The sequence below is a fragment of the Jaculus jaculus genome, chromosome 7 (assembly GCF_020740685.1).
Source record: "Jaculus jaculus isolate mJacJac1 chromosome 7, mJacJac1.mat.Y.cur, whole genome shotgun sequence".
Lineage (NCBI taxonomy): Eukaryota > Metazoa > Chordata > Mammalia > Rodentia > Dipodidae > Jaculus > Jaculus jaculus.
In genome coordinates, this window is record NC_059108.1 from 136,810,206 (window position 1) to 136,832,700 (window position 22,495).

Below are 22,495 nucleotides of genomic sequence, written 5' to 3' on the forward strand. Positions count from 1 at the left end.
GTGTTGTACGAAAGGAGAGGTCAGCACTCCCCTTGACAAGGATGGAAGAGGCCTTCCTCACAGCACACATATGGCTAAGGCATTGCCACCTACTTTGTGGCATAATAAATAAATAATTAAAAAAATTAAAAAATGGTCCCAGGAAATTCTGAGTCCCAGACAAACTTGAAACACATACACATAGACCTGTGTGTGTGTGTGTGTGTGTGTGTGTGTGTGCGCGCGTGCGCGCGCGCTTGTAACTTCATGGGAAATTTTCAAGACAGCATGCAGAATAATATGAAACAATGTCGCATTTTTTGTTTCTAACACAGGATTGCATATGCATGTGTGTGGGTGGAAATACACATATTAACTAACACACAGAAAAGGTTTGAAAGGGTCTGAACCCAGATACTCCCAATAGTTGCCTCTGGGAAGGAACCGAAGAAGTGGACTATGATTTTTACTTGTATATTTCAATGTTTATTTTCCTATCATTTTGAGGAAGAGGAAGAGAAACTCTTTGGGATTTCGTTCCCAAGCCCATGGTGCAGCCCAGTCCCCCACTACCTCTCAGGCTCGTTCCCCAACCCGAGGCTCTCCCTTAGCAGCCCAAGCCCGCCCACAGGGGGAGCTCCGACTTGGGAAGAGGACTTTCCAGATCCACTTAGCCCCATGAGCGCCAGAGCGATGAGGTCACCCAGCACAGCTGCGAACTATTTCAAGGAAACAGGTGGCAGTTGGAGCCCCGTCCAGGCCTGGAGTTTGCTGGGAGAGTTTGCTGGCCTCCTTCAAGGGCGTCCTCCCCGGAAGGCCATGCGCCACGCCCGGCAGAGAGAGGAAGGCAGCGCAGGATGACAGGGAGCCTGCAGACCTGTCCGGGGACCAGAAGTCACCTGTTACCGCAAAATCACTCTTCCTAGGACCCATCCCAGGCCCCCACATTTTGAAAGCCCCCAGGTGATTGTAAATGTGTGGTCAAGGTTGACATCTCTCCGGTAACTTTAACAACTGAAGTCCAGGACCAACACCTTTCCTTGGAAATTGATGGGCAAGGCACACACTCAGGTCCCCAAACCCTAACTCCCTAGAGAATAGGAATACATCCCAACCAGAGCCGCCTCGGGAGATCCTTGCGCACTTCAGGGTTTGGAAGCCTGGCTTCTGCCAGTACAGGGCTGGGGGATGAAGCCATCGCCAGAGGGCTCACAGAAGGGGCGACATGCCAGGTGAGACCTGTTAGCCTTCAAGGAAGACAGCAAAGCCTTCTGGAACTACGGTGATCGCAGCCAGTCGTGCCTGTGGAGCGCCTGGTACTCTGCGCGAAATAGAGCGGTCTATTTTGTTAGGAAGGTCGCTGTTTGTAACACTGACACAGCCTGCTCAGCTGGCCAGCATGTGTGAACACGTGTTGGTTAAGTTTCATGTCCAGCTCAGCGCCCATCCTGGCAGCATCGAATGTCCTTCCCCCACCCCGGGGTGGGGGCTGTCTCAGATTCCAGAGTTGTTTTTTTGGCTAAAATCATGCGATTGCTGTACCGTTAGGAGAAGGAAAGCTTTACCTTGTAATAGCCGTGTGTGCTGCAAGTGTGGAGAAGGTTCTGAACCAGTTGGAGAGGAGAAGTGTTTGAGGTTTGCCAAGTCCCTGCCTCCCCCAGCTTCTGGTAGCCGTTCAGTCTGGCTTGGGAGCTGCAGGAGGTGCATGGAGGAGGTCCCCGATAGTGAAGGACCAAACAGCAAGCAATGCTGCGCCTTCCAACGGACACAGCTTCTTCCAACAATGAGACTTAAATAAAATAAATAAAATAAAAGCCCTCTGTATTTATTTAGCAAACGTTAAGCATTTTCTAAGTGACAGACCTTTCAATACTATCTCATTTTCTCATTAAAATCGCCCTTTGCTGCTGTGGGGTCTCTCTGTAGCCCAGGCTGACCTGGAGTTCACTATGCAGTCTCCTCATGTTACAGGTGAGAAACCCTTAGAGATATTTGGGTGTAGGGAGAAACAGCTGTGGAGTGGCAGAACTGGGATCCATATAGCTATGTTACAGAGGTTATCCTGGGTCCACAGTCCACTTTGGGCCACTCCATCTTATGGCCTGTCCCCACCCCACAACATGGCATTGGGACGGGAACCTATTCTAGTTAAAGGTTGAGTCATTTATTTTATTTTATTTTTTTCTTACCACGTTACTGGTCAATCCCTTCTTCCTCTAAGTCAGAGAATGTTAGTCTGATATGAACTCTGGTTTTGTATTGGTAGGCTACAAGAATTTAAATTCATCTCTTTTACCCTCTTTAATTCAAGAAACACGATTGAAGATGTCACAAAACACACAGGAGAGTGACAAGGGGATTTTTAACTTGCTTTGAGGGACAGGAGTAAAATGGAATGAATTCTGGACGTTTGGTGGCCTTATTGATCAAAAAGGAGGAATTTCTGGCCATGAGAACAGTGTAAACAACACACACACACACACACACGTACACACGTATCTCAGTGCTGGAGATTAAATACGTAGATGAGGCAAGCACTCTATAACTGAGCTCCACCTCCAGCCCTCTGTACTCTCTTTTGTTTGTTTTCTGTCACAAATGCACAGCTCTCTTAAAATAAAACTCAAGTGGGATTTTTAAGAACAAATTTTACTTAACAGGTTTTTAAAATTTATTTATTTGAGAGAGACAGACAGAGAGAGAAGGAGGCAGACAGACAGACAGAGAGAGAGAGAGAGAGAGAATGGGCGCGCCAGGGCTTCCAGCCACTTCAAACAAACTCCAGACTGCATGTCCCCCTTGTGCATCTGGCTAACGTGGGTCCTGGGGAATCGAGCCTGGAACCAGGGTCCTTAGGTTTCACAGGCAAGCGTTTAACCACTAAACCATCTCTCCAGCCCAAATTTTACTTTTAAAATGTTTGGTTTTTGCTGTGTGAGTCAGGGTCTCAGACTAGCCCAGGCTGACCTGGAATTCCTCGTGTAGCTGCAGGCTGTTCTTGATTCTCCCATATGTCAGCATCTGAGTCCAGGGACTAAAAGTGTTCATGAACATGCCCAGCTTTGACTGTTTTGTCGCTGCTGTTGTTGCTAGTCAGTTACCTTACTTATTTTTGCCTCAGGGATGGAGTTCAAGACCTCACACATGCTGGACAAGTGTTTGACCACTGAGCTACATCCCCAGGCTCCAAACTTGATTATGAGCTTTAAATGAATTCAAAACAATAATATTCATGATACCTGGTGATTCCTATTTTTATGTACCAGCACCATCCTAAAAACTTGATGTTCATTAACTCAGTACTGTTTGTGTGCCTCTGTACAAGTCTCTCAGTTGCCCAGTGACTCTGTCTTTCATGATCTTTATCCACAGCACCTAGGACTGTTCAACACAAAATACACAGGAGCTCATAAATACTTATGCTAGAAGTCCTCTGGCTATGGAGGACATGATATTGTGGAATAACACAATGTGGAGGAAAGGAGGGAAGGGCTGGGTCCTTTGAAGGGATTTCTTTCATCCTATCTTCCGCTTAATCTTCAAGACCAGCTTTGGGATTGTCTATGGACTTTCCTGTGTCTAATATGTTCTACAAAGTGGCAAGGCCATAAATATTTATGAAATGGAAGCGCTTTGTGTAAAGATGGAGCTGAGTCCTATTGGACTGATCGTCATTAGGTTGAGGAAAGGAGATGGGGACAGTGAGGCATTGCTTAAGGACTTCTAGTGGCTACAGGATTGAACTGTGGGCATAAAGACACAGACTCTCCCATTCCTGTGTCCATAGTATTTTTCCAAAGTGCCTGTAAGAATAGTTCCAGTCCTCTAATCCAGTTCAAGCTACATGTCATATGGGTAGCCATTAGCCATATGTAAGTATTCAAATTGCAGTACAACTTAAGATTTAGTTTTTAAGTAGCATTGCAAGTGACCAATTAGCTAGATGTCTAACAGCTGCCATCTTGACTCTCTCAGATGCAGAACACCCTCCTGGGTGTGGTGGCACACACCCATAATCCCAGAATTTGAGAGATGGGGAAGGAATACCAGGAGTTCATGATCAGCCTTAGCAAGTTCAAGGCTTGTCTCAAAAGCAAAAAATAAAGACTTCCATCATCACAGAATGTTCAGCTGGGCTAAGGAGTAAATCCCCTCTGAAGATTGGAGTAGGAGAGTGAAATTATCTGTATTTAACTGCTCTCAGAGGCTTACAAGTTTCCTCCACATACAAAACTGTACTTGGAAGTACTCCAGCTTGAGATTTAATTAGTGTTTTCCTCATGAACAGTTTCTACACTCTGTACAATTTTTTTTTAATTTTTTTTCATTTATTTATTTGAGAGAGAAAAGGAGAGAGAAAGAGGCAGATACAGAATGGGTGCATCAGGGCCTCCAGCCTCTGCAAATGAACTCCAGACACATACACCCCCTTGTGCATCTGGCTTACGTGGGTTCTGGGGAGTTGAACCTGGGTCTTTTGGCTTTGCAGGCAAGTGCTTTACCCACTAAGCCATCTCTCCAGCCCTGTTCAAATTTATGTTACAAGTCAGTGGGCTTTAGTACAGTCACATAGGTGTATATCCATGACCAGTATCTGCTTATAGGTCTTTTAATTACCCCAAAAGGAAACTTCGTTTTTAAAAAATATTTATTTATTTAGAGAGAGAATGGGCACCCTGGGACCTCCAGTCACTGCAAACAAACTCCAGACGCATGTGCCACCTTGTGCATCTGGCTTATGTGGGCACTGGGGAACTGAACCTGGGTCCCTAGGCTTCTCAGGCAAGCACCTTAACTGCTAAGCTATCTCTCTAGCCCCAGGAAACTTTGTTTTAGTCAAGCAATTACTCTCCATTTCTCCTTCTCTTAACCCTTAGAAACCACTAGTCTTTATGGACTTGCCTCTCCTAGATATTGAACAGAAATGGGATTATACATTTATATGACCTTTTGTTTCTGGCTTCTTTCACTTAGCATAATGATTTCCAGATTCTTCCATACTGTATCACATATCAGTACTTCATGTTGTTGATGGCACAGTAATATCCCATTACAATGGTTATTAAATATTTTGCTTATTGCTTAATAAGCATTTATTTGATTTTTTAAAATTTTTATTAGCATTTTCCATGATTATAAAAAAAAATCCCATGTTAATTCCCTCCCTCCCACCCCACACACTATTCTCCTTTGAAATTCCATTCTCCATCATATTACCTCTGATTTTTATTCACTTTTCCTCTACTATAAGTAAGGGCAATTATTCTTATACAAGTTTTTGTGCAGTAAAATGTTTGCAGTTTTCTTTGCCATATATCTAGGATGGAATTAGAGGGTTGTATGGTTACTCTACACTTAACTTTTTGAGGAACTGCCAAACAGTAAATTAGCTGTGGCATCACCTGGTGCATATGCAATAAAGATCTCATTTTTGAGGGCTGAAGATTTTGTTCAGCAGTTAAGACACTTGCCTGCAAAGCATAACAACCCGGGTTCGATTCCCCAGTACCCATGTAAAGTCAGATGCACAAAGTGACAAATGCATCTGGAGTTCATTTGCTGGAGATTCTGACATGCCCTTCTCTCTGTCTCTCTTCTCAGTATCTCTTCCTGCTTGCAGCATGTAATAAACAAATCAACAATTAAAAAGACTTGCCAGGCATGGTGTCATATGTCTTTAAGCCCACCATTCAGGAGGCAGAGGTAGGAGGATCTCTGTGAGTTTGACTTCAGCCTGAGGCTACATAGTGAATTTCAGGTCAGCCTGGGCTAGAAGGGAATCCAACCTCAAACAAAAAAGATCTCATTTTCTCTTAACCTTAAGACAGGGTCTGACTATAGGAATGAATATGTGCAGTTGGATTGAATGGATGAGCACTTTGATTGACAGTAAATTTCCAGTTGGGAAGTGGAGGATGCCCTGTTGAATTCCAGGATAGATGTGTAGACCTGGTTTCCATATGCTCCTGTCTTAGCCTCTCAGGAACGTCAGTGTAATTCATGTCTATTGAGTGTTTTCCAGTAGCAGGGCATGCATTGAGGATACACGGTTTGGTAATGCATAGTCCTCAATTGAAGAGGTCATGTGAAAAGCAGGCTAGACGCTATTGCTTTGTGCCTGGGACAGTTAGTGAAGTCTGCCAGAGGAAGGGATATTTTAGTTTAGTCTTAAATGTCAAGTAGGAGACATGGAAGAAGAAATGTCAGAACTAAGTAAAGCAATTTTTTTTTTCTAGATGGAATGGGGGATAGAACTGTATATAAGAAGATTCCATGGTGTTTGTCATGGACTCCACATTCTTCTTTCCCTTTTCCTTTATAGGTTGAGTTTAGCATGATGCCACCAGGATTGAGCCCATTGACACACCTTTCTTAGGTCAGCCTCCATCTCTGGCTGAAGCAAGCCTTCCTTCCTTGGAGTGAATTTATGAGCAAGTTAAATGAATGGAACTTTTTTAGCTAAGAAAAGTAAGCAAGAAGGAATGCCAATGTTGTCTCTGATCCCTCTGCACACTTTTAAGAGTTAGAGAGAGATGTCTTTCCTCACGTAACCTCCATAGTATTATACTGTACTCCAATTAGGGAAGGCTCAACCTATACTCAGTACACTTTTTGAACGCAAAAGGTGTTTGTTTATTAATTTAAGCTAGAGAAAATGGAGCTAATTTTCTTAGCAACTGCGGCTCTTCAAAGAATATGACTGACTTGAAGGTTACCCTAGGATAGAAGCCAAGACTATTCAAAGTAGATCAAGCTGGTTTGTGATGTGGGCCTTTTAAGTTCTTGTCTACCAAGCCAAATTTCTCACTCAAGGCTTCTGTCAACATAAGAAGCGGCGAAGTGCCTGCAGACAAATGGTCGCTGGGGATATGGCTCAGCTTGTTGATAGCCTGGCAGCCCGCAATGGCCAGGGTTCTATTCCCCAGTACCCACGTAAAGACAGAAGTGACATATGGTTGCATACACCATGCTATTACTCATTGTTTGTCCATTAATATAAACTAGAGAAAGAAAATGGAGATGCTTTTCCTCATTGATTATCTTGGCATGATTTCAAGAGTGGCAGAGGGGCTGGTGAGATTGCTTAGTGGATAAGGTGCTTGCCTGTAAACCCAAAGGACCTAGGTTTGATTCCCCAGCACTCACATAAAGCCAGATGCACAAGGTGGTGCATACATCTGGAATTTGTTTGTAGTGGTTGGAGGCCCTGACATGCCTATTCTATCTGTCTCTTTCTCTTTCTCTCTGTCTCTCTCAACTAAAGAAATAAGATATATATATATCTTAAGTGGCAGAACAGTTGTATACCACTTGTTTTTATTTTTTAGAATGAGTCAAAGCAGGGGCTGGGCAAATGGCTCAGTGGCTACAGCACTTGTCTGTAAAGCCTAAGGACCCTGGTTCAATTCCTCGGTACCCACATAAACCCAGATGCACAATGTGGTGTGCGCATATGGAGTACATTTTCAGTGGCAAGAAGCCCTGGTACATCTATTCTCTCTCTCCTCTTGGTCTCCCTCTGCTTGCTTGCAAATAAATAAATAAACAATTAAAAAAAAAGTCAAAACAGGTGAGTGAGAACATGGCGGGGTGGTGGATATATCCCCAGCCTCCCTCCTTGATTCTACGTGGTGTCTCTCCACAGGATGTGGATTTATGGAGTTCTGGTCATATGGGATATCCTTATAACAACCTTTTCTGCTTTGTGTGTTTTAATTTTTTTCTCTCTCCTGAGGCAAGGTCTCACTCTAGCCCATACTGACCTGGAACTCACACTATAGCCCTACTGGCCTCAAATTCATGGTGATTCTCCTACCCTAGCTGCCCGATTGCTGGGACTAAAGGAATTCACCACCATATTTGGCTCCTTTTCTTATATTTCTGATGTAAAGTACTTAAAATAATACCTACCAGATAATATGCACCCTGAAAATATTAGGGTAATTAATAAGAATCAGCCTCATTGCCTTAGTCATTAAGGTTTCTTGTCAATGAAGATCTTCCCATCTTTAATGACTACTGGGGAGACTCAAAAAATCATCAAAGGGGCTGAGGAAATGGCTTAGCAGTTAAGGCATTTGCCTGTGAAGCCTAAGGACCCCAGTTCAATTCCCCATGTAAGCCCAGATGCACAAGGGGACACATACGTCAGGTTCGTTTGCAGTGACTAGAGGCCCTGGTGTGCCCACTCTCTATCTGCCTCTTCCTCTCTCTCACTCTCTCTCAAATAAATAAATAAAATATATTTTTTAAACAAATTTTTTGTTACTTTTATTTATTTATTTATTTGAGAGAGACAGACAGAGGGAGAAAGAGGCAGAGAGAGAAGAGAGAGAAAGAAAGAAAGAAGGAAAGAAAGAAAGGAAGAAAGGAAGGAAGGAAGGAAGGGAGGGAGGGAGGAAGGGAGGGAGGGAGGGAGGGTGCATCAGGGCCTCCAGCCACCGCAAACGAACTCCAGATGCATGCGCTTCCTTGTGCACCTGGCTTACGTGGGTACTGGGGAATTGAGCCTTGAACTGGGATCCTTAGGCTTCACAGGCAAGCGCTTAACCTCTAAGCCATCTCTCCAGCCCAAATAAAATGTTTTTTAAAAATTATCGAAGTGTTGAGAACAAGTGACTGTTGAGTGCTCAACACTCAATGAAACATCTCTATCATGCCCGGCAGGAATTGGGAAACTCTGTTGAAGAGAGGACAGGTTAGAATTAGAGGATGGGGAGGTACATTCATGACCTCCTAGGGACCGGTCATGATTTGCACAAGAACTCTAATATAATAATATTAGGCCCATCAACATTTTGTCAAGGATGAAGGAGGAGGTTTAAAAAAAGACATCAAAATAGAAGGAGGACTAGCTGGAAAGAAGAAGGGGTTCAGTAGAAGGGCAACAAAAGAAGATAATGTCATATTATAATTAAAATACATTATGTACCTGTTTGAAAAGTGTCAAAAAGTTTGACAAAAGCCAGGCGTGGTGGTGCACGCCTTTAATCCCAGCACTCAGGAAGCAGAGGTAGGAGGATCACCACGAGTCCCAGGCCACCCTGAGACTCCATAGTGAATTCCAGGTCAGCCTGGGCTAAAGTGAGACCCTACCTCGAAAACCAAAGCAAAACAAACAAAGGAGTTTGAAAAAATAAAAGGATTGCTACGAGTTTGATGCCAGCCCGAAGCTACAGAGTTCCAGGTCAGCCTAAACTAGAGTGAGACCCTGCCTTGATAAATCAAGACAAGACCCTACCTCAAAAAAAAAAAAAAAAAAAAAAGGAAAAAGAAAAAAGAAAACAGGGGGGAAAAAGTTGTCCTGTGGTCTCCACGCACACACAACACAAGCATGAAAACTAAAGGAACCTCCCCAACTAGAATTAACAGTTTAAAAAGAACTATTTGTTGAGCCTACTGGGAATTTGCGGGCTCTGGCGGGATCACCTAGAGTGTAGAGTTCAATCTGAGCCTTGTAAAAGCTATTTGGCACCTACTGTTTACAGGCGTCTGTCCTGAGCCCTAAGCCCTATGCCCTACAATAAAATGAATGCGAAATGAACCTGAAACCAACGAGTGTTGCAGGGGCGAGGCCAGTGGTCCCCGCACCGCGCCGAGGCCCCCGACCCCCAGCCCGCAGGCGGGGTGTGGGTGGGACTCCATGGTGCCCCCCCCACTCCTGACTTACTCCTAGTGACACCCCCTCCGCCGGGAGTGTGCGCGGTGGACGCCACCGGGCGCGGAGGGGGCCGGACCAGGGTTCCAGCGTCCCGCAGGGCCTTGGGGACCGAGGCCGGGCCGCCGCCTGTCCCGGAGCAGCTCGGGGCGCGGCCCCGCCCATCCCACCCCGCCTGCTCCCCAGCCGCCCAATCAGAGCGCAGCTCGCGCGCGGGCCGCGGCCAATCAGGAGCGGCGGGAGCGGCGCCCCGAGCCGGCGGGCGCCCAGCACTCCCCGGAGTCGGGAACCCGCAGCGGCGCGGCGGTAGGAGGGAGCGCGGCGAGAGCGGCGCGGCGGGACGGCGGGTCTCCGGGCTCGGCGAAGCGGGTGGTGCGGAGCGATCGCGCTGCCGACGCTCGCGACCCTGCGGACGGCGTGGCAGGTGAGGGTGGCGGGCGGCGGGGCGAGCGCGCGGGAGGCCGGGGCCGCAGGTGGAGCGCGGGGGGCGCGCGGCCGCGGGGTCCTAGCGCCGCGGGGTTGCTCGAGCATCCCGGGAGCGCCCAGGCCCGAGCCTCCAGCCTCCGGCGAGTGGGAGTGGGGAGACATCTGCGACCCCCACCCCGCACTATCTTCAGCACTTCTTGGCAAGCGCCGTCCTCCCCCTCCCCCAGATCCGGGCTGCCCGAGGCTTCTGCCACTGCCCCGAGTGGGAAGGTGACAACAGGTGTCCCCGGAGACGGAGCCTCACCCCACCCCTGCTCGACATCTCAACCTTGGCATGTCGCCCCATCTTCGGGGTATCCAGAGACAGGACCCTCAGCCCGGCCTCTCAGGCGCGCTGCCCGCTGGACAGCGCCCAGGGGCCGCTTGGACCCCGGGCTTTGGATGGAGTTTCCTGAGCGCGCGTTGCCAAGCAATTTGCTGGACACCGCCTCTCGCTGGGATGGAATTGAAGATGGGGTGTGTGTGTGGTGTGTGTGTGTAAGCAATTTGCTGAATTAACACCTCTCACTGGGGTGAAGTTGAGGATGAGGCGGTGTGTGTGTGTGTGTGTGTGTGTGTGTCTGCGTGCGCGCGCGCTATGCGTGTGTTCTGGCGCAGCCCCTACTGAAAGGAGCTGCCTGAGGGTTGTGAGTGAATCATTAACTATGGTCTTGTGCAGCTACTGGCCCTGCCTGCCTTTCCTTCTCTCCCGGGCTCTCTCCTTCTCAATGTTTTTTTCTGTGTGTCTAATCTAAGTCCTAATCTCTAAAGTTGGGGATACCATGGTTGTTTGTTTTGAAGATCATGAGCCAGTGTCTGAAAATGTGAAGCATAGCACCAAGCCCTCGACACAGTATTTATTAAATGAAGTGGATGATTGTTTAAAAGAGTAGATCAGACGTGTCCAAACTGGTCCTGCAGTCATTTGGAGCGTCAACAGCTTTCTACACTTGAAGGGGAAAAATGCTATTCATGTTACTGATGGCATCATTTAAAGGTATCCTTTGGGGGAAGGATAAGACAGAGAAATGAATTCTAATTAGTAATCAAAGCTTTGTAAACCTTTGGCAAAATTAGTGTTACGTGAAGAGAATACTCTGTTAAATGCTGTCTCTGTATGGCTGATTGGACTGGTTAAGGAATAATTTAATTTTTTTTAATACTATTAGTGGAAAGAGAGCTAAAGAGAGGGAGAAGAATGGAAAGAGGGAAAGGGAAAGAGAGAGAGAGAGACAGAGGAGGGAGAGAGAGAACTCAATCACACAACAAAATGCCAACAGCTCATAGCAACTTGAAACTGTTTGCTACTCTGAGGTATTTGATCCCACATCTGACCTGGGTGGTCTAGTTTAGTCCTTTGCCATTTTGTCATTTTCCTTTCCTTGTTTAATCTAAGAATCAAACCTTTGATCCCGTATCTCTCAAACTTAAAAGTGAAGGTGATTTGCTTGGAATACTTTACCTTCTGTTGTCTGTCTGATGCTCACAAAGACACGTAGGTACCCACCAGGAGGAATCCGCCTGTCTTGTCATGCCACCCTGTCCCTGAAGCCTGGATCCTGGAGGAAGGTCAGCCAAACCACCCCTGTGCTCCTGGACTTGGCAGTTCCTTGTCTAGGTCCTTTGGAACTAGTGCACCACTTAGAGACAGTGGCATCTTCTCTGCGTGTCAGAAGCCACTTTGATAAAAGCTGATGCCCTGCAAGTGTCAGATGAGTGTGGCTGTCCTTTTCAGTTGTTGATGTGGGGACTTTTATTTTCCAGTGGAGTGGGAGGATCTGAAGGCTTGCTACTGGGGAGGGACAGAGGCATGTGGCAGGGCAGATTGCTGGGTTCAAAGCCAGACTCCCACCTGGTAAGAGTTTGGGCTCTGATTGAGGTTGGGAAACTTGGGCGTAGTGCTTCACTTCTCTGAGCCAAGGCCTCCTCACTTGTATTACTGTTATGATGATAATTTTATTATAATGGCAAGAAAACACTGTGCTAAAAATATTAGTGGGCTGGGGAGATGGTTCAGTGGTTAAAGGTGCTTGCTTTGAAAGCCTGCTGGCCAGGTTCAATTCCCCAGGTACACAAAGTGGCGCGTGCATCTAGAGTTCTCTCTTCCCTCTTCCCTCTCACTCTCTGCACTCTCTCAAATAAATAAAAATATCTAACAAAAGTATAATAATTCTAGGCATGATGACACATGCCTTTAATTCCAGAACTCGGGAGGTAGAAGTAGGAAGATTGCTGTGAGTTCAAGGCCAGCTTGAGACTACAGAGTGAGTCCCAGGTCAGCCTGAGCTAAAGTGAGACCCTATCTTGAAAAAACCTTTAAAAATATATATACAATGCTAGTAGATAGGCAGTTCTCTGGTCACAGTTATGAGCCTGTAGTCCTCTAGGAGGTTCTAAAAGTAAGAGTTACTATGGGAAAGAGAAAGACTTTGCAAAGGAGTGATGCTTGAGCTGTGTGTGGACCGAGGAGCAAGGCTCTTCTGCTGCCAAGTTTGAAGTGGGATTGGAAGGAAGGACAGTGCAGAGGGGAAAAGACACTGCAGTCAGGGAGGGATGGTGGGAAGTACTGCCATTGTCACCTTAGGGTAAGTAACCCCCAAATCTCAGTGGTATGTGGCCATGCAGGCTTCTTGCTTACTGAAGCTGTGTCCCCATGAGTCACTTGTAATTTGGCTCTTTGTGAGATACTTGGGGTCCCACTGAGCTTTTAAAAAAGCAGCTTTGCGCTGCTGGAGAGACATGGTTCAGTGGTTAATGCACTTGTCTGCAAAGCCTAATAACCCAGTTTTGATTCCCCAGTATCCGTGTAAAGCCAGATGCACAAAGTGGCACATGCATCTGGAGTTTGTTTGCTGTGGCTGGAGGCCATGGTGCACCCACTCTCTCTGTATCTCTTCTCTCTAGGTTTCTCTGCTTGCCAATACATGAATATTAAAAAAGAATAAAAGAGAGCAAGGGCATTGCTGGTTTCATTTATGGCAACGGGAAAGAGAAGTAGATGGAACAACCTTATGATGCTAAAAGCTGACTGGGAAGTGAGTGACAGCCATCCTGCAGCTCTTGCGCTGTTGACCAAGGTCAATCACGTGGTTCACTGTGATGTCAGAGGTGTGGGGAAGCATAAGCTTCCTGAAGATAGTGAGACAGAATTGAGTCTATAGGAAGGTGCAGAAGGAAACAAGGTCAAGGAAATTGCCCAGAAACAGATAACGGAGGAGCCTGGGTTTTGTGCGGGGTGCTTGAGGTTTTATGTTCCAGGCAGGGTGCAGCCGCTGAAGGGCTTGACTAGACTCTCAAAACACACACACACACACACACACACACACACACACACACACCCATAATAGCAACGTGGAGAGAAGACTGAAATGGGTTGAGGTTAAAGGCAAGAGATGGCGAGGGCCTTTGCTAACACAGCAGCCTTGAATCTCACTGTCTTTAATATGGCTGGAAATTCCACAATTGCAGGGGCTGGGCTCATGACTTAGTAATGTGCTTGCTGCTCAGACATGAGGACCTGAGTTCGGATCCCCCAGCACCCATGTAAAACTCGGGCGCCTGGTGTTGACCTCTGGCCTCCACATGCAAGCATAAGTCCATGCATGCACATCGCACACAGACACAAAAATTTCCACAAGTAGAGAATTCTTCATTTGACACTTGGGTGCCTTGTCTTTCTCACCAGGCCTCGTACAATGCCCATCCGGCCTCATCTTGGGATCCTATTGGTCTTCAAACTTTAGTTTGTATCAAAATCATCTGGAAAGCTTGAGGAAGCACAGACTGCTAGCTCCACCCCTACCCCACCCAGATCTTTGAATCAGTCATTCTGGGGTGGAACCCCAGGGTTGGCTTTTCTGCCCAGTGCTCTGGATATGCTGACGTTGCCTACCCAGAGGCCTCGCTTGAAAAACCACTAAAGAGGGAAATTAAGATGTGGTTGAGGAAAAGACCCAAAGGGAAGAACCCGTAGGAGAAGCTAGGCTGGAATGCTCTGGGAGTCTCCAGGCAGCAGTTTTGCTGAAGGCGGGCTCACGCATGAACACTGCAGTCAGTAGAAGTCACTGAGTGTAAACCGGTCACGGTGACAGCATGAAGACCCCTCCCTTCTAAACCTCAGGAGTTTCCCTTAATTCTAGAGGGTGCCACAGGCCTGTTGCTTCTACAGATTGCACAGCAAGAAAACGTTTAGCCCAGCATGGTGGCACATGCCCTTAATCCCAGCACCCTGGAGGCAGAGGTAGAAGGACTGCTGTGAGTAGGAAGCACCCTGAGACTCCGTAGTTAATTCCAGGTCAGCCTGGGCTAGAGGGAGACCCTACCTCGAAAAACCAGAGCAAAACAAAACAAAACAAAAGTCACTGAGTCTCTGGGTTTTATTTGTTACTTGATTTTTTTTTTTTTTTGAGAGAGGGTCTCATGTATTCCAGACTGACCTAGAACTCCTGTAAACTGAAGATGACCTTGAACTTCTGAGCCTCCCACCTCTACCTCACAAGTGTTAGGATTATAGAGGTGCAATAAACGACATCTTGGGATTGACCCAGGGACTTATGCATGTCAGGTAAATCCTCTACCAGTTGAGTTACATCCCCATCCCACTTGGTTGGTATTTTTTTTTTAAATTTTTATTTATTTATTTGAGAGCGACAGACAAAGAGAGAAAGACAGAGGGAGAGAGAGAGAATGGGCGCGCCAGGGCTTCCAGCCTCTGCAAACGAACTCCAGACACATGCGCCCCCTTGTGCATCTGGCTAACGTGGGACCTGGGGAACTGAGCCTCGAACTGGGGTCCTTAGGCTTCACAGGCAAGCGCTTAACCTCTAAGCCATCTCTCCAGCCCCCTTTTTTTTTTTTTTTTTTTTTTTTGAGGTAGGGTCTCACTCTAGCCCAAACTGACCTGGAATTCACTATGTAGTCTCAGGGTGGCCTTGAGCTCACTGTGATCCTCCAACTGCTGCCTCCCAAGTGGTGGGATTAAAGGCGGGTGCCACTATGCCCGGCTTGGTTGGGTTTTTGACGCAGGGCATTGGCTGTCTGGATGCTTAATCTGTAGCCTAGTCTGGCCTTGAACTCTTAGCAGTCCTCCTACCTCAGTTTCTGGAGTGCTGGGATTACAGTTGTGCAACACCTTGCCCAGGCCTTTCAGGTTTATATTAAGTGGCAGATGGATTTCTCAGAGTAAGGCAATGAGAAGCTGTTCAGAATCAAGAAGTAAATCCCGTACAAGGGCAGCTTTGTCCTCTCCCATCGTCATTCTGCCCAGCATCCCCATCTGCCATTGAGCACACACCCTTTTGTCCCACTCCGGACCTCTCAGGCTGGCCTGGGCACATATTCCAGTCCTGGGCTCTCACACTCTTTGTCATTCCAGTGTAATTTCTTCTGGAAGTGAGCTTGCTCACTGGGTGGACACTTGGCTGAATCTTGGTATAGTCAGACCAAGAAATTGCTCGTCTCATCTGAGGTCACATTCATGAATAAACATCTGTACCATGTGCTCACTGCAGACTGTCGTCCATCCCCCCCCAAGATAAATACCCCCCCTGAGAACCTAAGGTCAACCAGCCCGAGACCAGCTGGCTTGTTCTAATAGGTGGAGCAAGTCACAACAATTCCCTCAACCCTGAATCATCACTCCTGCAGTGATGGAGCCTTCAAACAATGGTTGCTGAGGAGAAAACATGTTGGGTTATTATACATGACACAGGAAGTAAACACAGAAGAATTCCTTTCCTTTTTTCCTATGCTTTTCTCTATTGCAGACATGTCAGTAGTGTGAACTCTACAAAGGATCCTAATAGTCAGCAAATATCACGCAACACTGCACGTGAGTGTACCATGCTTCTGGGGTGTCGCTGATCAGGGTATGCCCACCTAAGACACTGCATGTGGAGGCACGAAACCCTTCTAGAATCCAGGGTTTGGTTGCCATAGAAACTATGTATGTTTTTGTATAAAATAAATAGTTGGACCACACGGTGGACCAAAGTTAAAACATGAAGTGAGTGACACTTGAAAATGCCTTGTCCTGGGCTGGAGAAATGGCTTAGCGGTTAAGTGCTTGCCTGTGAAGCCTAAGGACCCCGGTTCAAGGCTCGGTTCCCCAGGTCCCACATTAGCCAGATGCACAAGGGGGTGCACGCGTCTGGAGTTCGTTTGCAGAGGCTGGAAGCCCTGGCGCGCCCATTCTCTCTCTCTCCCTCTATCTGTCTTTCTCTCTGTGTCTGTCGCTCTCAAATAAATAAATAAAAGAAAAAAAAAAAAAAAGAAAAGTGCCTTGTTCTTAGCCAGGCGTGGTGGCATGCGCCTTTAATCACACCACTCAGGAGGCAGAGGTAGGCGGATCACCGTGAGTTCGAGGACACCCTGAGACTAAATAGTGAATTCCAGGTCAGCCTGGGCTAGAGTGAGACCCTACCTTGAAAAAACAGGAAAAAAAAGTCCCTTGTCCTCATTGAGACTCGACAGATCACTCACACTCTGCAAATGAGTGTTTTAATATTTCCCAGGATTGTGAGAACCTCCAGAGGTAGGTAAGAAAGCATGGGATTACAACTTTTGTCCAAGTAATTGTTTTTATTTTTATTTATTTTTTTTTTTTAAATTTTTATTTATTTATTTATTTAAGAGTAACAGACACAGAGAGAAAGACAGGTAGAGGGAGAGAGAGAGAATGGGCGCGCCAGGGCTTCCAGCCTCTGCAAACGAACTCCAGACACGTGCGCCCCCTTGTGCATCTGGCTAACGTGGGACCTGGGGAACCGAGCCTCGAACCGGGGTCCTTAGGCTTCACAGGCAAGCACTTAACCGCTAAGCCATCTCTCCAGCCCTTGTTTTTATTTTTTATCTTTTGGTTTTTCGAGGTAGGGTCTCACTCTAGCCCAGGCTGACCTGGAATTCACTATGGAGTCTCAGGGTGGCCTCAAGCTCACGGCGATCCTTTTACCTCTGCCTCCCTAGTGCTGGGATTAAAGGTGTGTGCCACCACGCCCTGCCCTGTCCAAGTAATTATTAAAAGCAAGCTCTTTGCTCTCTTCCTGGATGCTTGGCCTCAGAATTACCTTCCCTTAGTCAGCTTTACAAGGAACTGAAACAGTTCCATAAAACTCGAATTTCCAGGAAATTCAGCCAGAAGTTTTAAAAAATGAAGCATTAAACAAAATATTAGTGACTTAAGAGTGAGCACCACAAGAGAAGTTAGGCAGGAAGGCTTCACCTGCTGAACATATTCTTTGGACAACATTTATCCAGCAATTTTATTCTATTTTTGAATATTATTTTAGTTATTTTAGAGAGAGGAGAATATGGGCACGCCAGGGCCTCCAGCTGCTGCAAACAATCTCCAGGCGCATGCGCCACCTTGTGCATCTGGTTTATGAGGGTCCTGGGGAGTCAAACCTGGGTCCTTAGGCTTCACAGGCTTCATTGCCTTAACCACTAAGCCATCTCTTTAGCCCTATCCAGAAATTTTTTTTTGGGGGGGGTGGTTTGAGGTAGAGTCTCACTCTAGCCCAGGCTGACCTGGAATTCACTATGGAGTCTCAGGGTGGTCTTGAACTCACGGCAATCCTCCTACCTCTGCCTCCCGAGTACTGGGATTAAAGGCGTGCGCCACCACGCCCAGCCCACTGTCCAGCAATTTTATACTTAAGAAATATACCAAAATCACTAGAGAAGTAGTTTTCCTGTCCTTATGCAAATATCTAGAGTACAACATACATCTCTAGCGATTTTAGGAGGTAGACATACAATGTTCCTGTTGTCTTTCTAAAATGTCATAACTGAGATTTAAAAAGGGGAGCAAATTCTATAGATAGAATAATAGATAACCGACAACAGAAGGGCAGGATTGTAAAATCAAGGTACTCCAAAATTTTTCATCCATCACATAGGTACCACCTGCCACATACTAACCTGGACTTGTCACCTCTTGTGGCTTCACTGACCAGCGCGTGGTGGTCAGCGTTTCTGTGATGTTTGGTCCCATGAGAGTTGTGAAGGTGCTTTATAGGTTGCTGTGGTGCAGGGAGGGTGATTCACAGGAATGGCATTAACAGTCTTCTGGAAACGAAACTGAGGTGGAAGTTATGAGTAATTCAAAGAAGGATAATGTTCCATCTTCTGATATTGCCTCTGTTCTAGGAGATAAAGGACATATTGTTTATGCAAAATCAATACTGGTTAACAGACCAATAGTAAGTAGGAGAATAACTATTGAGGGTATTGAGGGCTAGGAATTCAGACAGGGAATGTTCTATGGCTGGGCTGGGCTATTCCATGAAGGAGTGGTGCTATGGGCTGGATTTAGAAGTAGGATTTCATGAGGTGGTGCTGATTATTTAAAAAAAAAAGTATTCTAGCTAGACATGGTGGCACATGCCTATAATCCATGCACTCAGAAGGCTGAGGTAGGAGAATCGCTGTGAGTTCAAGGCCAGCCTGAATCTGCTTAGTGAATTCCAGGTCAGAGTGGGCTACAGCAAGACCCTGCCTCGAAAAACCAAAAAAGATTTTTTAAAAAATTACTTGTGTTTGTGTACATATGTATATTCCAGGATCTCTTGCCAATGCAAATGAGCTCCAGATGCATGTACCACTTTTGCCTCTGGCTTTACGCAGGTGCTGAAGACTGAACCAAGTCTGGCAGGCTTTGCAAGCAAGTGTCTTTAACTGCTGAGCCAACTTCCCAGCCCTGGAAGCACTGACTTTATAGGAAATGCACTTTGGTGAACTGTGACTTTCTACTGGTGACAGTCCTATTTCAGGATGTATCTGGACAGAGAGTCAAAGGGAAGGGAGATGGGCATTTGGAGCTAGATGGCTTCCAGGTTTTCTTTCTTTCATGCTTTCTGCCCATCCAATGCAAATGTTCTTGTAGATGCCAGTTTTCTACTCACCTAACAATGAAGATGGTTCATTAGTAGGTGAGTGGTAACAAATTCTGACATGAACTTCCTGACATGTTCATTTTATTGATGGGAAAGTACTTGGGAGTTAAGGATGTCAAAACCCTTTATAAATAAAATCTAATCTTATTGTAAGCTCTGTCGTCTGGCCGGTGATCCGTCTTTCTCTCTTCTGAAAAATCACTTGAAAGGTCAAGTGTTAGGTTAAGAATGATGCAAGAATCCTAATGGCACTTCTGTGTTAACTGACCCCACCTCTCCTGACATTAGTTGGTGACTAGCTGAAGTTGCTTCACAGATGTCTGTCTGCAAGGATGAGGGCTCTACAAACTTGGGTTTCAGCCACCAAGTTCACATTTCTCCAGCTAGCATTAGATACTGTGGAGGTCTTCAAATGTAACACTGAGGCCTCCTCACTAATTTTAAACTGAAACTGAGGTAATTGCACCTTTCTCTTCCAAGCTTAACTCCAGGTTTCATGGAAAGAACTTATGCCTTGGATCTGTGCAAACGCACCCTCTCATTGACATGGCATTAGGTGTCCTCCTCCTCCTCCTTTTTCATCCACATTTTTTATTTTTTATTTTTTTAAATTTATTTATTTATTTATTTGAGAGCGACAGACACGGAGAGAAAGACATATAGAGGGAGAGAGAGAGAATGGGCGCACCAGGGCTTCCAGCCTCTGCAAACGAACTCCAGACGTGTGCGCCCCCTTGTGCATCTGGCTAACGTGGGACCTGGGGAACCAAGCCTTGAACCGGGGTCCTTAGGTTTCACAGGCAAGCGCTTAACCGCTAAGCCATCTCTCCAGCCCTTCATCCACATTTTTTAAAAAATTATTTACTTATTTATATATTAGGTGTTTTTCATACCACATGACAACCAGCATAGCAAGTCTTGTCACTGGCTTTCAGTCTGCCTGACTGAATTTGGAAGTGAGACACCAGAGCCTTGTCATGTTAACATAATCATCCCATTGCCTGCCTTTTCAAGGTAGCTAATTGCTTTTAAAAAGTGAGATGCTGCCGGGCGTGGTGGCGCACGCCTTTAATCCCAGCACTCGGGAGGCAGAGGTAGGAGGATCGCCGTGAGTTCAAGGCCACCCTGAGACTACAGAGTTAATTCCAGGTCAGCCTGGACCAGAGTGAGACCCCCTACCTCGAAAAACCAAAAAAAAAAAAAAAAAAAAAAAAAAAGTGAGATGCTTTAAATGAAAACGGATTTTATTTCACTGTTTGCTTTGAAAACTGAGCATGTTTCTCTTTCTTGAGTTAAATGGATAAGGTTGGGGAATCCAGGCCATGGATTAGGTGATACATTATTTAATTGTCCACTATTGTGTGGGCCCCGATCTGTAAGAAGTATGCTAACTTGTGTACCTCTCCACCCTTGTCAAACATAAAATACTAAATTTTAATACAATTCCTTGTGTCTACATTTTCTCTGTACTTCGGCAGACCTTGAACAATTGAAGTGTATGAAAATCTTGTGTTAATATTAAAATGATCAAAGGCACTGACTGCCCGGAAGCACCATGCATTGGAGTGCCTTGTTCTCCACATGACACGGCCTTGCCTTATTTGCACTTTGAGTAAATAGTATGTCATTTTGCAGATGAGACCAAGTCTGGGGTTAAGTAATTTGTCAGGCGTTGGAGTGGTGCTGAGCCTTGAACTCACTTTAATCTCTTAGCTCTAGAAGGTATGTATTTAGTCACTATGGTGTCTGGAAACAAAAGGAAAGGTGTTCCAAAGACTCAACAGAGATTATCTGTCCATTCTTTCCACACCCCTGGAGAGCACAGTGGGAGGAAACTGCCCAGTGCTGGGGAAGCCGAGACAGCTGGATCCCGAGGTGTGCTGGCTAGCTTGTCTAGCCAAATCCGTGACCTCGGAGTTCAGTGCGGGACTGTGTCTCAGGAAATAAGGTGAAAGAGCCATTGAGAAAACAGTGACCTTGGGCCTACGCATGCACACACCAAGCATGTATACATGCACACTTGCACACACCCTTGTGCCCACACGCGTATGTATGCAAAAAGACAGAAAGAAAGGTAAGGACAGAAAGAAGGGGGAAAAAAAGAAAGAAAAACCAGATAGGAGCATCCGTTCATTTATTTGTACATATCGGAATAAAGCTTACAGGGGTGAGGAAGTATGTTTCGTGAGTGGAATATGGCAAAATAGTTAAGAGCCTGGAGCCAGACTGTCCATGCTTGAATTGTGAGGTTTCTGATAAGTTATTTAACCTCCTTAAGTCTCTATGAGTAGGCATAATAATAGAGCTTACTTCCTATACTTAGGAGATTTACACATGTTATTTAGCTCAGAGTTGCAAAGCACTGTTTTAAGGTGATCATCGGGCCGTGGGGAAGGGTGCATCACAGAGAACAGAAAATGGAAGGTGACCGTCACCGTGTGCAGGCTGGACAGTGCCATGTAAGGTGCAGCTCTCATGAAGGCATCAGTTAAGGTCTTGTGGTGCGTCTTGGGCACGCGTGATCTTAGGAAGTGAACGAGGCACTACGGAATCGTGAGGCATGTGTGGGAGGAGCGGTGTAAGCAGATGGACGGCTTGGCCAGGGCTACTGCAAAGACTGCGGCCGTCCTCCTGGGTGGGAAGGCTTCTTAGAGCTGCGGCAGTTTTGAGGAGGGAAAGTCATCGGTCAGTTTTGGATATGTTAAGTTTGACAAACTTATTAGACACTGACATGAAAATGGGCATCGGGTGTAGTGAGCTTGTTTATGGAGATACGCACCTGTAGGTGATACCTCACCCTGAGGGCTGAGAACAGTTACGAGAGGCACTAGGTATGAAGTAGGCTCGTGCCAGCTTTACCGTTTGGGAGAGTGAAACGGGCTCAAGGTTCCTCATTTGCTCTCACCTTTCTCCAGGTAAGGTGAGGTGTGGACCTCTTGGACGTTTCTGTCAGTTGAGCTCTATAATGCTGGGCCAAATGTAATAGACTAGGCTTAACCATTTGATCTCTCACCAGACTTGTGCTTTGGGTGAAGTGACTCAGTGTCTGAGACTCAGTTTCCTTTTTTGTGAGCTGGTACTAAAAACATGCCCAGTAGGTTAGAGGGCTGTATGGGGGCAGCATGCGCACTAGGAAGCTGTCCGCCCAGCCGTCACTGTACCCTCTCTCTGTCCATGCCAACGTGGTACAAGTAGGGAGTGAAAGTTCTTCATGCCCTTGACTTTTCCTTGAATTGAGAACCACTGGTTTTTTGTTTGTTTGTTTGTTTTTGTTGTGGTTGTTGTTTCAGTTTTTCAAGGTAGGTCTCACTCTGACCCAGGCTGACCTGGAATTCACTATGGAGTCTCAGGGTGGCCTCGAACTCATGGTGATGCTCCTACCTCTGCTTCCCAGTGCTGAGATTAAAGGCATGCGCCTCCACGCCCAGCTCTCTCTTATCACTTTTAATTAAAAAAAGAGGCCAGCAGCAGCAGTGTGAGTAAAAATATGGTTCTTGTAGGG

The 22,495-nt window shown here is 46.2% G+C and overlaps 1 protein-coding gene, 1 long non-coding RNA gene and 1 other non-coding gene across 3 annotated transcripts in view; 2 read left to right on the plus strand and 1 right to left on the minus strand.

Moving 5' to 3' along the window:
• On the plus strand, positions 1–120 carry LOC123462664. The gene has a single exon (XR_006638446.1). It is a non-coding gene; the product is annotated as a U6atac minor spliceosomal RNA (small nuclear RNA).
• Positions 121–531: 411 nt separating this feature from the next.
• Positions 532–9,754, minus strand: LOC123462171. The gene is made up of 3 exons (XR_006638139.1): positions 9,650–9,754; positions 1,545–1,768; positions 532–856 (listed from the first exon to the last, which is right to left on the minus strand). It is a non-coding gene; the product is annotated as an uncharacterized LOC123462171 (long non-coding RNA).
• Positions 9,755–9,958: 204 nt separating this feature from the next.
• The window catches only part of Ston2 (stonin 2), a 158,601-nt gene continuing 146,064 nt past the window's right edge, over positions 9,959–22,495 (plus strand). Inside the window, exon 1 of the mRNA XM_045154759.1 lies at positions 9,959–10,061. The gene's annotated coding sequence lies outside the window, so the exon portion shown is untranslated. The remainder of the gene's footprint in view (positions 10,062–22,495) is intronic.